Genomic DNA, 15,584 nt, shown 5'->3' on the forward strand with positions numbered 1-15,584 from the left:
GACCTCCGCTGCCCTGGCGCAAGCGCCTGCTGAGCTCCCGCCGCAGTGCCCCTGCCCGCCCACCACCTGCCTTCTGCAGAAAGTGTTCTTAATTTCTCGCCCCCACGCCCATCTCTCTCTCTCTCTCTCTCTCTCTCTCTCTCTCTCTCTCTCTCTTTCTCTCTCTCTCTCTCTCTCTCTCTCTCTCTCTCTCTCTCTCCTCTTTTTCCTGGGAGTTCAGGAGGAGCCCCCACCCACCTCGGGCCCGCGTGGGTCCAGCCCACTCCTGGCACTGTAAAGCATGTAGCAGCCCCTACTGCCCGCCAGCGGGTCGGATCCCCGCGTCCAGGGGCCCCTGGGTGCTGGCCCGGGGTCGGGGCGCGCCGCCAAGCCGCGCGGCCCGGAAGGGGGTAACCGCTGGGTCTTTGATCTTTTTCGGTTTCCGCTCCCTGCTGCAATTCGCCAGACCCATGGGCTTGTTTGTTTTGTCTGGGGAGGTCTCCGCGGAGGGGAGGGCGACATCAAGGGGTTCCACCCCACCTTTGTGGTTCTCAGAGAGAATGCCTGTCCCGCTGGGGACACCATGGATCTGGGTTAAGCTTATTCTGGTATCTGGAGGCCTGGCGTGGGAAAAGAACCTTCGGCCCCCTGCTCAGAGTGAAAACACCAGCTCTGCCTTTTGGGCTGGATTCTATGTGAGCCTCAGTTTTATGATCTGCAAAATGGAGACTCAGTTCTTCCCCTTTTCCCTATTCCAGAGAGCAACACTGTCCAATAGAAATGTAGTGTAAAGTGTAGGAGCCAGGGTGGTGGAGCATGCTTGTAATCTCAGTATTTGGGTGTCTGAGACAGGAGGATTGCAGGTTCAAGGACAGGCTCAGCAAATGAGAGTTTTAGCAACCTAGTGAGAACTGTTTCAAAAAATAAAATAAGATTGGGGATGTACTCAGAGGTAGAATGACCCTGGGTTCAATCCACACACACACACACACACACACACACACACACACACACACACACAATATTACATTCATTGTATTGCGTAGTCTTTAAAATCCAGTGTGGCCTGATATGGTGGGGCAGGACTGGAAACTCAGTACTTGGGAGGGTGAGATGGTAGGATCACATGTTTGATGCCCTCAGCAACTTTGTAAGGCCCTGTTTCCATAAAAATTATAATTGGACTGGAGATATAGATCAAAGGTAAGGCCTCCCCCCTCCCCCTTCAATCCCCAATACCACCACCAAAAATAAATAAATAAAAAACCGGTGTGCATTTTATACTTGAAACACATCTTAACCCAGACTGGCTATGTTGCAAGTAACCTTTAGCATGTGGGCAGTGGCTCTGGTATTAGAAGGCACGGCTCTGAGCATGTCTCAAAAGGACCTTCAGGACCGAATGGCCCTCCAGAGTCCCGCGGCCACCTCCAGTGCCTTGTCCTCTGACCATCCATTCTCCGAGCTTCCTTTTTCACTTGCCCTGTAGGAGGAATGAAGGTCTTAAAAGCGTTGCATTAATGCTGCTTCAGGGTGCTTTTGTTTGAAGAGTGCTCAGACCTCACAAAGTATTATCTGTCATTTCTATATTGAAATTTGTATCCAGTACCTACATGTTGCCAGTCACCATCCTGCTTCAGACCTACCCAAACACTTTCTGATGCAGATTTGTACTTGTAAAAAAAAAAAAAGAGAGAGAGAGAGAAACAAACAAACAGCCTGGGCATGGTGGGGCATGCTTGTAATCCCTGCGCTTGGGAGGCTGAGACAGGAGGATCGCGCAGGTTTGAAGCCAGCCTCAGCTGGCTTAAGAGATCCTTTTCCAAATAAAATATGAAAAAATAGGTCTGGGAGTATAGCCCAGAGGTAGAAGGCCCCCGGGTTCCATCCCCAGTACCACCAAAAAAAAAAAAAAAAAAAAGGAAAGAAAAGAAACCTACTAAGCCCAGAGAGGTGAAGTTATTTGTCCAAAGTCACACAGTTCATCAGTGGCTCAGTTAGGAACCCAACCCAAGTCTATCTGACCCCATTACTCATGCTCATTTTTACCACATCAGGCTGTCCCGACAACATTCCATCATTAGAAAGTCTCCCATCTGGAAACAAATATTAAGTACCAGCTATGTGGCAAGTATTGTTTTAGGCACTTAAAATATGTATCAGTGAACAATCACCACTCTCTGGAGCCCAACTCCTATTCGGTGGGTGACAGGCAAGAAACAATAAATGTGATGAATGGGCACATTCTGTCGGAAGGCAGCTGCGCCCCAGGAGACATGGGGCAATATGTGAAGGCAGACAGTGGGTAGGGGCCAGAGAGGCTGTGAAACACCCTGCACCACACAGGACAGGATCCTGCAGCAAAGAGTGATCTGGACCCCGGTGTCACCATCTCTCAAACCAAAGCAGGTCTCTGTGCGCTCTTTCTCACAGTGCTTAGAAAGTTGGTTACTTCCTCAAACCAATCATGGCTTTCTGCTTTCAGGAGAAAACATTTTCCCCCTTCCCCACGGGAATTTCTTTTTACAGTTCAAAAGGAGATAAAAGCAAGAACTAAAACTGCAGTTGCTGGCTGAGTCCTGGGGGGAAGCAGATGCCGAATGTCCAGCCCAGATGGACGCAAAGGCCTCTGCACCTGGGCCCGGTGCTTCCCAGCTGGGCAGGTATCCAGGACTGCTGCTGATAGAATCAGGACACTCCTACCTGGCCCTGGGGCGAGAAGCCAGAGAGGTGTGCCTGGGGGCAAAGCGTTGGCCTGTCTTGGACTCCGAGGAGGGACTCCCCAGAGGCCACCAGCACAGGGTCCACTGGGTGGCTACTGGGCCTCGGGGGCTCTCCGCCCCCACAACTCACTGTCTTTTTATGTGTTTTAATAATTTATCTGGCCCATTTCTTGGGCTGTATACTTACAGTGACACATCTTTTTCTTTGAAGATTTCCCATCCTTTGGGGGAGGAGAATGGGAGAAGAAGGCAAGGAAAAGATAAGAGAGAGAGATTATAATGAAGGGGTTGCATGGGGCTTGAGATTTAGCAGGACTGAGGTGAAATCTGTCAGACAGAGAGCTGGGAGAATTTGTTTAACCGAATCGCCCTGGCCAGCTGCCTCCACCCCATGTTAAGCCATCTCATGTGGCTCCCTGCAAATGTGTCTTCCTAAAGGAAGCTCTCCTGGCCTTCCAGCCTCCAGGGTATCCCTCCTCCTACATCCACTTGACATTCCTTATTTTTTAAGGAAGAGGCTAAGTCTCCGACCTAGAGGACAGGGTTCTGGCCTGACCCGCATCTCTGGTTGTGCTGCCCAACACAGCACTGCCCTTAGGAGCTCTAGGTAGAAGGAGAAGAAGCCATCCTGCCCGCTCAGCTTGGGGTGTGTTGTGGTCACTAAAATGGTGGGAGGATGGGCGTGGTGGCACACACCTGTAACCCCAGTACTTGGGAGGCTGAGACAGGAGGCTCTCAGGTTCGAGGACAGCCTCAGCAAGACCCTCAGAAACTTAGTGAGACCTGTTTCAAAATAAAAATTAGCCGGGAGTGGTAGCGCACACTTATAATCCCCGCGCTTGGGAGGTGAAGACAGGAGGATCGCGCAGGTTCGAAGCCAGCCTCGCTGGCTTAAGAGACCCTATTTCCAAATAAAAATATAAAAAATCAGGTGTCGGGAGTGTAGCCCGGAGGTAGAAGGGTTTTCAGGAACCCCAGTACCACCAAAAATGAGTTAATTAATTAATTAATTAATTAAAACTCAAAAGAGATGGGGATATAATTTGGAAGTAGACTGCCCCAAGCTAGGTTCAATCCCCAGTATCTCTCTCTCTCTCTCTCTCTCTCTCTCTCTCTCTCTCTCTCTCTCTCTCTCTCTCTCTTTCTCTCTCTCACACACACACACACACACACACACACACACACACACACACACACAAAACGGCAGAGGGCTGCCAAGGATATGCTTTGGGATATACAAGGGGAACACTCAATCTCTGAGCCTCTGTTAGTTCCTCACAGGTCCTTGGAGCTGCCTCAGTGTCCCCTCCCTGGTGAGTTTCGGCCTCTCTAAGGGGAAACCTGGCTTGTGTGAGGAGGAAGAGTTAATCGTCTCTGCATGAACGAGGAGCAGAAACTTGGGAAACGGCACCCAGGGAAGGGAAGAAAAAGGTCCTAATCAGACAAAGAGTAAGGGAAGAGAGATAAGCAGGGGCAGAAGTGAGTCCAGCACGAGGCCTGGGTGCAGCTGGCGGGTGCCACATGCCTGGCTCTGTCAGCAGCATCCCTCAGTACTCACACCTCGACAAAATCCAAGCCACATCCTGGCTTCGTGGCACAGGCGAAATGAAGGCGTTGGAAGGACAGCCCTACACAGGTCAGCTTCAGAGAGGAGCGGTCAGCGGGAGAAAGGGCGCGAGAGGTGGCCAGCAGCAAGACCCGGCCAACACGTCCTTGGAGGTGGGCGGGGCTGCTGGGCTCCCACACACAAGGCTCATGCCCCCAAGCACTCTGCGTGGTGTCAGAGGAGGAGGCCAGAGGATAGCCACTTGGGTTCCTGCAAATGTTGATCAGAATGAGTTGGACTTTGTGGCACCGCACCCTCGAGGGCTCAGAGCACAGCCTTTGCCTTCTACTTATGGTACCATCTTTGTCTGTTCCCAGACTTCTTTTGTGAAAGAAAAAAAAATCTACCTCTATAAGCCTTTGTTTTTCAGTTACGTAGCCAAGCGAGGCCTGATCACCACATCTAGTCTCACCACGCCTAACATGGAAGGAAGGGTTGGGGCAGATCTGCACTTCTCAAAATGGGTTCCACCGGACACTGGTTTTGTGAGGTGCTATGATGTGAAAGAGAGGCTCCATGAGAAACGTCAGGCAGCCCCTGCTTAGTCAAAGGAAGTCAGAGCCTTCAGTGAGCAGCCAAGCTTTGCAATTCTCTAAGAATAGGACACTATAAGCAGAGTTTCTTAAACTCACCAGGCTAGGAAACCCTTGGGGGAAAGTTTCAGTGTTAATAACTGTTCATAGAATTGTTTTGAAATATTCTGGACCAATGGCGTTTAAGGTTCCTTCCAAGGATGAAGTCCATGGGCTAGACTAAGAGCATGGCTAGAAGGAGATCTTGTGAGGCCAGAGCCAGTGTGGAGGTGCCCCTGAGGGAGCACCCATGTGCACGTGGTTAACATGTTTAGGATGTATTTGTCCATTTGCAGGCCTCTGAGAGCCGGACTCCTCCTACAGGAGGCTGTGTTGGATGGGCCTTCTCAAGGCCACAGCTTGAGGAGTTGAGGACAGATGATCATCATGGCTTCCCCTCTAGCTTAGCTCCCTGTTTCTCCTCTTGTCACCCACAATCCACAGCTTCTAGGTGGCTTCCACTGCCCTATTAGCACTCCCTGTTCCTCCACTCTTTGGCCAAAGCTGATTGGATGCCTCACTATGCTTCACTATGAGTCTGGCCAATCAGGATCTTTGTGGAGTTTGAATAGAGGCTGGGAGGGCATCCTCAGGGGCTAGAGCAGCTGCTTGGAGTCCAGGTGGGCTGAGGAACACACAGAAGGAAACAGGGGCAGGAGTAGAGGTGGCAAACCATATGGGCAGACACAGACCGATTGTCTTGGTCCCTGATAGTGCCTGTAGTTTCTGAACCTGGGTCCCTGAAAGACCTCAGTCCTCCTGTCCTGGGCTGATAGTCAAACAGCATAGACAAGGGTTTCTTGGGATATGATGTGTTTATGAAGCCCCTGGGACCTTCTTAAAATGCAGTGTGAAGCGGGTGTGGTGGTGCACGCTTGTAATCCCAGCGCTCGGGAGGCTGAGACAGGAGGATCACACAGGTTCGAAGCCAGCCTCAGCTACTTAGTGAAGCTCCCAGCAACTTAGACCCTGTTTCCAAATAAAGTATAGGTCTGGGAGTATAGCCCGGAGATAGAAAAGCCTCTGTGTTCCACCCCCAGTGCCCCACACACACACACATGTAGCGTGAGCAGAGCCTGAGAATCTGCATTTCTAGCAAAGCCCCAGCCAGGAGAGGCTAGCAACATGCACCTCGAGGCCCTCGATAGCTACTGGGTCATGGAATGTGCCTCAGCACCATTAACAGTGGCCCTGGGGTGCTGAGCGAGACAGAAGTTGGGGAGGAGGTGACAGAATTACAGGTGTGTTTCTTTTAATCAAGTTAATTTCATCCCTTAATTAATCAAGTCATTCCATGAATATGTGCTGGAGGCCTGATATATACAAGGCTCTTGGATCCACAAAAAAGTGGGGGGGAATCCCATTTCGTAAAGCTTACATGCTAACAAGGAAGACAAATGATAATTGGAAAAGTCAATGTAATATATTTTATGTCTGTGGGGGGGAAATTAAAGTGGGAAAGAGGAAGAAGAAGTATCAGGGCAGGATACTTAGCCAGGATAGATAGCCAGGTCAGAGAGGGCAAGCTTTGGGCAAAAACGGGAGCCATGGCTATCAGGGAAGCAGGTCCCGGCGAAAAGACAGGAACTATGGAGTGGGTACTTGGTGCTGATGTTTCAGGGACAGGGAAGAGATTACTGGTTCTGAGGCATAAAGAAAGAGTTGAGGGTCTGGAGGAGAAGATAAGGTTGAAGGTGACAGGACCAGATTATGGGGCCCTCGTGGGCTTCAGCAAGGGTTGTGGCTCCACCTGAACAAGACAGGGCCGTTGAGGGGAGTTGAGAGCTGGAGCTGCTGGGCTGCTGGGCTGAGAACAGGGCCAGTTGAGGGGTGAAGACAGGAGGCCAGGCCTGAGATGGCAGTAGCTTAGATCAGGGTGCTGGCTGGGGAGGAAATAGAAGGTGTGGGTGCTGTATGTATTTTCAAGTTGAAGGCAACAGGATTCGTTCATATATGGGACCTGTGGTGGTAGAGAAAGTCAGATGCCAAGGCTGGAAACTGAACAACTGGGAGGATGGAGGTGCTGATACCAGAGCCAAGGAAGCTGCCTAGGTGAGCCGATTTGCAGGGCAAGGAAAATGGGCAGCCCCATGTTATCCCCAAGGCCTGTGGAGTCTCCAGGCAGGACAGGTGGGCAGGCAGCTGGATGGATATCTAGAATTCAGATACAGCAGGGGCTGCCCCCAGTGTTATATACTGTAGCCGGAACCGAAAGCCCATGCTGGAGACAATCCCTGGGGAGCAAGTGAAGATGGACAATAGAAGAGGATCCAGGATAGAGCCCCATGAAATTCCGAGATCGCCGCAGTGGCTGAAATACTGCCTGTCTCCTCTGCTCAGTGCCCCAGGTCCTCCTCCTGGAGGAGCCCTTCCCTGTGCCTGCATACCACCCCTCTCCTCCAGCCGCAGACAGGTTCCTGGCCTCAAATCTGAACTCTCAAAGCCCTTCTTTGTTCAAAGCAGCCCTGGAGATAATAAGACAATGTGTGTGAAGGCCCAGGGTCACCCAGCAGAGAGGACTGGCAGACACCTCCCAGTGGGGATTACAGTGTAGCGCCCCACCCGAGTTAATCCCCTCTGTGCCAGCACGCAATAGGGCCTTCAGAAATGTTTATTGTTGCTTTGAATGGCTGGACAAACAAGCCTGTGTGGCCAGAGGTGACAATGTCCCCAGTGGTGTCTTCCGACTTCTCCAAGCACCCCCCTCACTATGTGCCCAGGACAAGGTCACTGCCCCCCACTGAGCCCAGTGGCCTTGGCCAGGGCAGGAGGACAGGCAGAGGGCACTGCTTCTGCACCCAGCCCTGCCACCTCCTTCCCCTGAAACCTCAGGGACAAGTGTCTTCTTCTCCACACAACTGAGAATGTCCCATCTGCCTCTCCCCACAGCGAGCTGTGCGTCCTCCACCTGGCACCTCTTTTAACCTCATCTTCCGTGGACTTCTCTCGGTGACAAGTATCTTTGTACTGAGCCCCCTTCCTGGCCCCTCCTTCCCTCCCTGGATTCTAACTCTCTCGCAGGCTTCCGTCTGCACAAAGGGGCTATTGAGAAGCAGGCCATGGGACACCGCCTTTGATCTGGGCTTCTAATAACGTGTATGTTTGCGACCCAAAGCGAGGCAGCAGCCAGTTGACTCTCGGAGGCAGAGGAAGAAGAGAAGGCCTGTATTAAGCCCAGCACAGACTGGATCCTGAGCATGGGCACAGGCAGAGGGCATGCCCGTGGGTCCCCGGGGTGAGGGCCATCCAATAATCAGGTGAAGGCTCCTGCCTGATTTGTTGGATGGAGGCCAGAGAGGTCTGGAGGACTGCCCAGGAGCTCCCTAGAGCCAGGAATCTCAGTCTCACCCTGGAAAAGGGCGGGAAATCTAAGCAAGGGCCTTAGACCTATGGACGGCATAAGCTCAGAGTAAAGGGGCATTTGTGTGACACCGGCCAGCAGCCGAGGGCCCTCGAGTGCCAAACCTTCTGACTTTTAGTAGCTGGAAATCCAGGCTTCTAAATACAATCTCCAAATTTTAAAATTTTGGCAGGGGATTTAGAAAATGTTAAGTCATGGAACAAGCTGAATGAGGTGGTTGTGCCCGTCGGGTCCCAGCCCGAAGTCAACAGTATCAACTGCTGCTTGGTGGAGGCAGGGAAGGAGGTGGGCAGATGGATCTCTGGCCAGGCCCCAGCTACCTCAAAAGGGAAATGTAGGGGTGATAATGTCAGGCTGTGCCTGCTGCCACAGTGGGTCCCAATACCCTTGCTGCTCTGAAGTACCTCCACCAGTCTCTCAGCAGACAGGTGCCCAGGTCCCTCCATGAGCCAGGGCAGGACTGGACATGGGATGCAATCACCAAGTAGATGCCCTCGGGTCCATACAGAGAGACAGAAGTGCAAGAGGCTGCAGTGTATGGAGACTGCTGCAGGGTCTGTGGGGGCTGCACGTGATCTCTGCAGGAAGTCCCACGGGAGACGATGCTACCGTTCACAGCCCCACTTCACAGGTGAGGAATTGGGCCCAGGAGAATATCAGAACTTCTCAGCAAGGCAGCAGAGATGAGATTCTCACCCCCTGCTTACCTGCCAAACCCTCACGCGTGGATGTGTGGCCCTACCCTGGCCACCCCACGGGCTGCGATGGGCACCTGGGCTTATGCCACTTAACTCCTGGAATTATGCAGTACATAGTTGGTGCAACTCTGCATGCCAGCCCTGTGTAGAACAGATAAATTACAACAAAATTAGCACTCATCGAGGTATGTAGAAAACCCTGGAGCTTAGCCCAGGAATGTGGGGGCAGGGCTCCCCTGAGGTGCCTCTTCCCAACACAGGTCTGGCTTCTGGTGAAGAAACTGGTTCCTCCTTTGCTCAGACCTTCCGCCTTCCGTGGGCAGTGGGGAGAAACAAAGAACCTACAGACCACAGCACTTGGTTTCCTCACCTGTAAAGAGTGACCGGCATACCATTCTCAGAGCTGCCGCCAGGAAGTGATCTGAACGTGCCTGGAACAATAGGAGAGGGTTCTAGGCTAGACCAAGGAGCTGTGGCCTCGCATGCCAGCTGGTGAGCTCAGCCAGCTTACCCGCTTCCTTTCGTCTGTGAAACAGTACGCAGCACCAGCTCAGTGGGTGCTCGCGGTGCAGCTTAGCTACCCTCAGTATTCTCCTCAGTGCGATTATCTGCACGGCCTCCTACAAATGGAGCTGTGCTCAGAAAGGTGTCCCTCTCCTGCACACAAACTTCCATGGCTCCCACTTTCTTTGGGTATCAGGCTCTTTCCAGGAATTCACTGGCAGCACATCACAGTTGACCTCTCCAGAAGCCTCTGCCCACACACTGAGAAATGGGAAGGGCCACACTGCCCGCCAACCTCCACCCTGGGTGCTGGTCACTTAAGTGAGGGAGAGAGAAGGGAGGGCAGGGCTGTGCGGGGAGGGGAGGCCTGGTCATACCCATCATCAGATGTTAGCAGGTCAAGCCCCAAGAATGGAGGGGAGGGCTGAACATTGGGCCTGGGGCCAGTCCCTGCTCCTCCCCTAGGTCTTTACCTCCCTCTTTGTCCAAAGATGCTATCAGGTTCCCTGAACGGCTCTGAGGACATACTAAGGACAGAGAACCTTTGAAAAGGCCCTCAGCCTCCTAAAATTCTGCGAGATAGGACAAGAACAGCAATATGGTACCTTCAGAGCTGGGCGTAATGACACTCACCTGTAATCCCAGGACGTGAGAGGCTGAGACAGGAGGATGGCATCCAAAGCCAGCCTCAGCAACTTAGCACAAGGCCTTTAGCAACCTAGCGAGACCTTGGTTATACAAAAGTACAACTGGGTACCGCTCAAAGGTATAATGCCTCTCAGTTCAGTCCCCAGTAAAACACACACACACACACACACACACACACACACACACACACCTGGTACCCTGAAGGAGTTTTAAATGGGAGCGCTGTAGTCTCTTCTAAGCCCAATACAGCTGCATTCGACTCATTTTAATGTTCATGGGACATTCTGAATATCTCCCGACGAAAATAATTCAGATTTCCAAAATAAATTTCTTTTTGTTTTTGTGATACTGGGGACTGAACCCAGGGGCAATCTATCTCTAAGCTACTCCTAGCGCTTTTATTCTGAATCAGGGTTCCAATAGGTTGATAAGTCTCACTACTTGCTGAGGCTGTCTGCAAACCTGCAGTCCTTCTGTCTCAGCATCCTAAGTACTGGGATTACAGGTGTGTGCCACCATGTCCAACTTTCAAAAACTTTAACTGCCAAGTGCCAGTTTTTCTGTTCTCCCCCCCCAACACACACACACACCTGGGAATTGAACCTAGGTGCATTCTACCTCTAAGCCCCAGCCCTTTCGATTTTTTATTTTGAAACAGGGTCTCACTAAGTTGCTGAGTGTCACTGAATTGCTGAGGCTGGCCTTGAACCTGCAATCCTCCTGCCTCAGCCTTCTAAGTACCGAGATTACAGACATGCAGCAACATGACTTGGCTTCTGTCCTTAAACAATTGTGGAATGTGCTAGAATATGAAAAGCTAGTGCTGGATATCCACTCTCCTCGTCTTGTGGTCCGGGCCTCCCTGAGCTCCACATCTGGCCAGCATCTCAGCTGCCTCGTGAGCCTGCCTCCTCTCTGCTGCGGACGCTTGGTTCCTGCCTGCCCTCAGTTCTAGCACAGAGCCTACTTCCTCCTCCACCAGCCACCTAGAGCCCTGGGGAGGCCCCTCCTTCACCCAGGTGGTATACAGAAGCAGAGAGCTCCTCACCCCGGTTCCCTTACAGTCCCCCAGAAGAATTCTGGGGCCAAGTGAAAAATTATAAAATAGGTACCATGATTTGAATGTATTGTCCCCCAAAAGCTCAGATATCCAAGGCCTGGTCCCAGGGTAGCAGTGTCAGGAGGTGGTGAAACCTTTAAGAGGCAGGGCCTCGTGCAAGGTAATGAGGTCCCGGTGTGCCACTCTTGAATGGGATTGGTGTCAGTCCTGCAGGATCCCCATCAGTGCCTGCAAGAGTGAGTCATCATAAAGAGCGATCCTGGTCCTGAGTCCTCCTGGCTTCCTGTCTGGACAGTGGCTGCTCTCCCTCTCACCTGTACTCTCATGGTGATGCCATCTCCCACGCTACAGAAGCCCTCACCGGAGCTCAGACAGAGAGAGCTGCCTGGTCTTGTACTTTCAGCCTCTGAAACAGAGCTGAAGATGTCTCTTTTCTTTATAAAGTACCCAGTTTTGAGTAAAATAGACTCATATAATAGTAAAAGAGGGGCTGAAGCTGGGGCTTTCAGAATGAGCAGGAGCAGGGCCACTTGTATGTGGCCACCCCCAAAGATCAGTTCCTAGTCAATCTGGCCAGAGGGCCAGCCCATGTCCGTACCCCAGGACTTGCACCAGTACCCCATTCACCTCACAATGGGTGCCACATGCTAAGTTCAAGGTGGTCTACTGAGAGGCTGTTATCAGGATGCCAGGCATGTAGTGGAGACACCAGGAGGCATGCACAGAGCAATGTTGTAACCTCAAGGAGATTAGTACTCTAGGGGAGTGCCACTGTGCACACATACAAATAACACAGATCAAGATGAGCCATGAGCTAGTGCAAGTACTTGGCACAGAGTCTGACAAACAGCAGGAACGCAGAAAAAGTTGCTCTTATCAGCAGCAGCAGCAGCAACAGCATCATTATTAAGCATCAATAACTGATGTTTTCTGCATCATAAGTGATGTTTTCTTTGTGACTTTTTGGTCGTAAGATACAGTGACAGAAGCAACTGGAAACTAACCCGAGCAAAAAGGAACCATGTGGGCTCATGTGACTCAGGTGTTGGCAGGACAGGTTATGAACAGCTTCAGGTTTATAACCTAGCAACCTTACATTCAGAGGAAAAAGAGAACTGTTCTCTCCCAGCTCTGGTGAGGAAGATCCTGGGGAAGGACTCTAATTGGTCCAGCTTGGATCACGTGCATGGTCCTGGACCAATCACTATAGGAGTTTGATTGGTTTAACCTGAGGTAAATGTCCAACCCTGTGGCCACATGGAGTTGATTAGCAGCCCTGCCTCAACCAAGGGCTGAATGAGAAGGAGCGAAGCCCCAAAGGAAGAAGGGGAAAGGGAACATGATCTTCCCTGAGGAAGGGAAAATATCCTTGCAACTGAACCAGTGCACCAAACTTGGGGCCTGTCAGAGAAGTATTCACCCCACTTATGGAGAGCAAAAGTAAGTCTTAAACCTATAGAACAGCTTGACCAGGGCCACATGATTTATTGGTGGTGGCCCTGAAACTCATTCTAGAAGTGTCGATCTCCATAATTTTCCTTACCTTTGGTCCTGCTAAGCTTGGCACTCAGAAGGAAGAGAAAGACTCACTGCATACAGGTGCTAGCATTTTCTCCAGCTGAGCAGCTACTGGCCTCAGCCATCCAGAACCACCAAGTCTACTCTTTGGAGATATCTTCAAATGGATGAACTTGACCTCTTGTCAAAGCACAGGAAGGAGAAACTGAACAATCTGAGTAGCAAGTTAGCAATCATCCACTGGTGAGACTGAGAGCAGAGCCCCAGATCTGAGGGAAGGCTGGCTTGGTGAGAGAGCTGGAGGGAAAAGTAATGAAAAAAGGAAAAAATCATATGTCATGCACTGCCCTCCAAGGCCAGGTCTCCATGAGGCCGGAGAAGACCTTCAGATTCTCACCTGTTGAGGAGAACCCTGCACCAGGTGGCCCTGGGCCTCCAAGAATACAGGAAAGCCATGCAGGGCCACCTGGATCAGCTGATGCTCCTGGGGGAGCCAGTGCCCACTGGATGTAGTCTCTGATAACATCTGCAGAAGTCAACTCCTCAAGGTAATTAGAAGTCAGTCTGTCCATCCCCAAGGCCTGCATACTCCACCCTGCTCCGACTTCTGCAAGCCTCTTCTGGGGACTTCCAGTATTTTTCCTTTTCTGCCTTCTCTGCTACTAAAATGTACCTGTCCCATGTCTTCAGTTGGTGCCATATGAGATGTACAGACACTCTGACTAGCTGCTGGGGTGATCATAAATGTCCTCGGCAAAGGTGCCAATCACCTTTCCCTCCCAGGGAATGTATTCACTACCTGACAGAGAGATTGTTCCATGTTTGAGCCCAGAGCTAATTGTAGCACTTAAAGTGGCCATCCTGAAAAACCTCTAGGGAGAGGCTTTCTGGGAATCCTCAGTTCTTCCTTGCATGACCACGTGGATCTTTCTAAATCGTTCTTTAGTCTGCCTCCTCTCCTCTGCACTGCCACTGCCTAGGTGTGATTGATTAAAATAATTAAAATAAATGATTCATCACTCTTCCTGTGAAGCCCTTGAGTCTGGCTGACCCTGTGACCACCAAGCCTGGTAGAAGTGAAGCTGTGCCAGGCCCGCCCAGCCTACAGAACAAGCAGATTTTATTTTCTCCCCCTTGGAATGCTCAATTCAGGAGCATTCCTTCTCAGAGCCCAACTGCCATGCTGGAAGTCCAAGCCACCTGGGGAAGTTCTGTATGTGTGTCAGCTGACAGCCAGCCAGCAACAACTGCTAGCTACAGAGGGCACCATCTTGGAGGTCTAATGAGTCCCCAAATGACTGGAGTCCCAGTGGACAGGAACTATGCCACTGAGCCTGGTCCACCCCTAGGGAGGGATACAGATTCAAAAGTTATTTAGAAGCTGGGATGGTGGAGAATGCCTGTAGTCCCAGTATTCGGAGACTGAGACTCCGAATACAATCACAGGTTTGAGGACATCCTTAGCAGGTAGTGAAACTCTCAGCAACCTAGCAAGACCATGTTTCAAAACAAAACAAAACAAAACTGGCCTAGGTGTGTGGCTTGGAGGTAGAATGCCCCTGAGTTCAATCCCCAGTACCACACACAGAAAAAGAGAGAGGGGGGTTTAGAAGAGATAATTAAACAGGTGTGTTTTAAGTCAATGAGTTTGCTGTAGTTTGTTACACCACAGCAGGTGCCAGAACCCCAGCTTCAAGTTTTCATTGTCATTTTTGTGTCGGTTGCAACAGTTTGCTCACTAGCTGACCCCCAGCCTCCCTGGCCACCTGTGTCCTGAAGCTATTTCCAAGCCCAGTACTGATCATATCACTCATCTGCTCAAAAGTCTCCAACGGTTTCTTGTTGTCCACAGCCCCATCCTCAGCCCATGAGGATGTGCATCAGAATCACAAGGGTGGCTCTTTTAGAAGGCATATAGGTGTCATGTGATGAAACAACACCCCTGGTGTAGTATTAAATTATTTGTCCACGGGTTTTCCTTGTCTACCTCTGTCATGGTTCACTGTGAGCAGAGGGACTCTCTTACACCAACATGTTGAACTTGACCATGTGACTCGTGTTGCTCAATTGAATACAGGTACAAGTGACATGGTGACAATTCTAAGATGAGGTCTTAAGAGGCATTCCATATTCCCACTCCTCCCTCTTGTATTCCTGCTATTCTCCATGAAAGGCTTTGTTATAGATAGAAGGAGTCAGTTCCCAAATGAGAGACATAAAGAGCAGACCGGAAGCCAAACTTTGACATGAACCCACACTCCACCAGTACTAGTGAGGTTTTCAAAGTTGCCGCAGCTGATTTGCAGACATGTAATGAGAAAAATTAATTTTTGTTGTTGCATGGCCTGGGAACAGCCATTTGTTACACAGCATCATTGCAGTAAAAGCTGACTTATACAGCAGGTGATTCAGAAACACTTTCCTGACTAAGGACCACTAGACCAAAAGAAAATATCTTAAACACAGTGTAGCAGTAGCAGTTGAGCCCTTTCTCACTCTAGCTCCCATTACATCTGGCTTCATTGCCCAGCTTCTGAATTAATCAGGGTTCTGGGTGCTAACATGGAATCCAATCCTGATTGGTCCTAACCAAAAAAAAAAAAAAAAAAAAAAAAAAAAAAAAAGGACAGAGAAGGACTGTAAAATCTAACTGAGAAAATAACAAAAAGTCAGGTCCATGGGGCCAGAAGAATGGGCATGATGGAGAAAGAGCCCTCCATGGGCACTGCTCACTGTCCAGATGCTGAAGCCACTGCTGGCAGGAAGGGGACCCCCAGCTCCCCCACTTCGTTGGAGAGGGAAGTGCCACTAGCCCGGCCATGTTCTAACCATGGTGGGAGGGATGGGGAGAACAGGTGTGCGACTACTAAACAGGACGAGGTAACGTGCCAGGAAGCCCAAATCCCCTCAAACAT

This window comes from Muscardinus avellanarius, assembly GCF_963383645.1.
Source record: "Muscardinus avellanarius genome assembly, chromosome: 10".
NCBI classification, from domain to species: Eukaryota; Metazoa; Chordata; class Mammalia; order Rodentia; family Gliridae; genus Muscardinus; species Muscardinus avellanarius.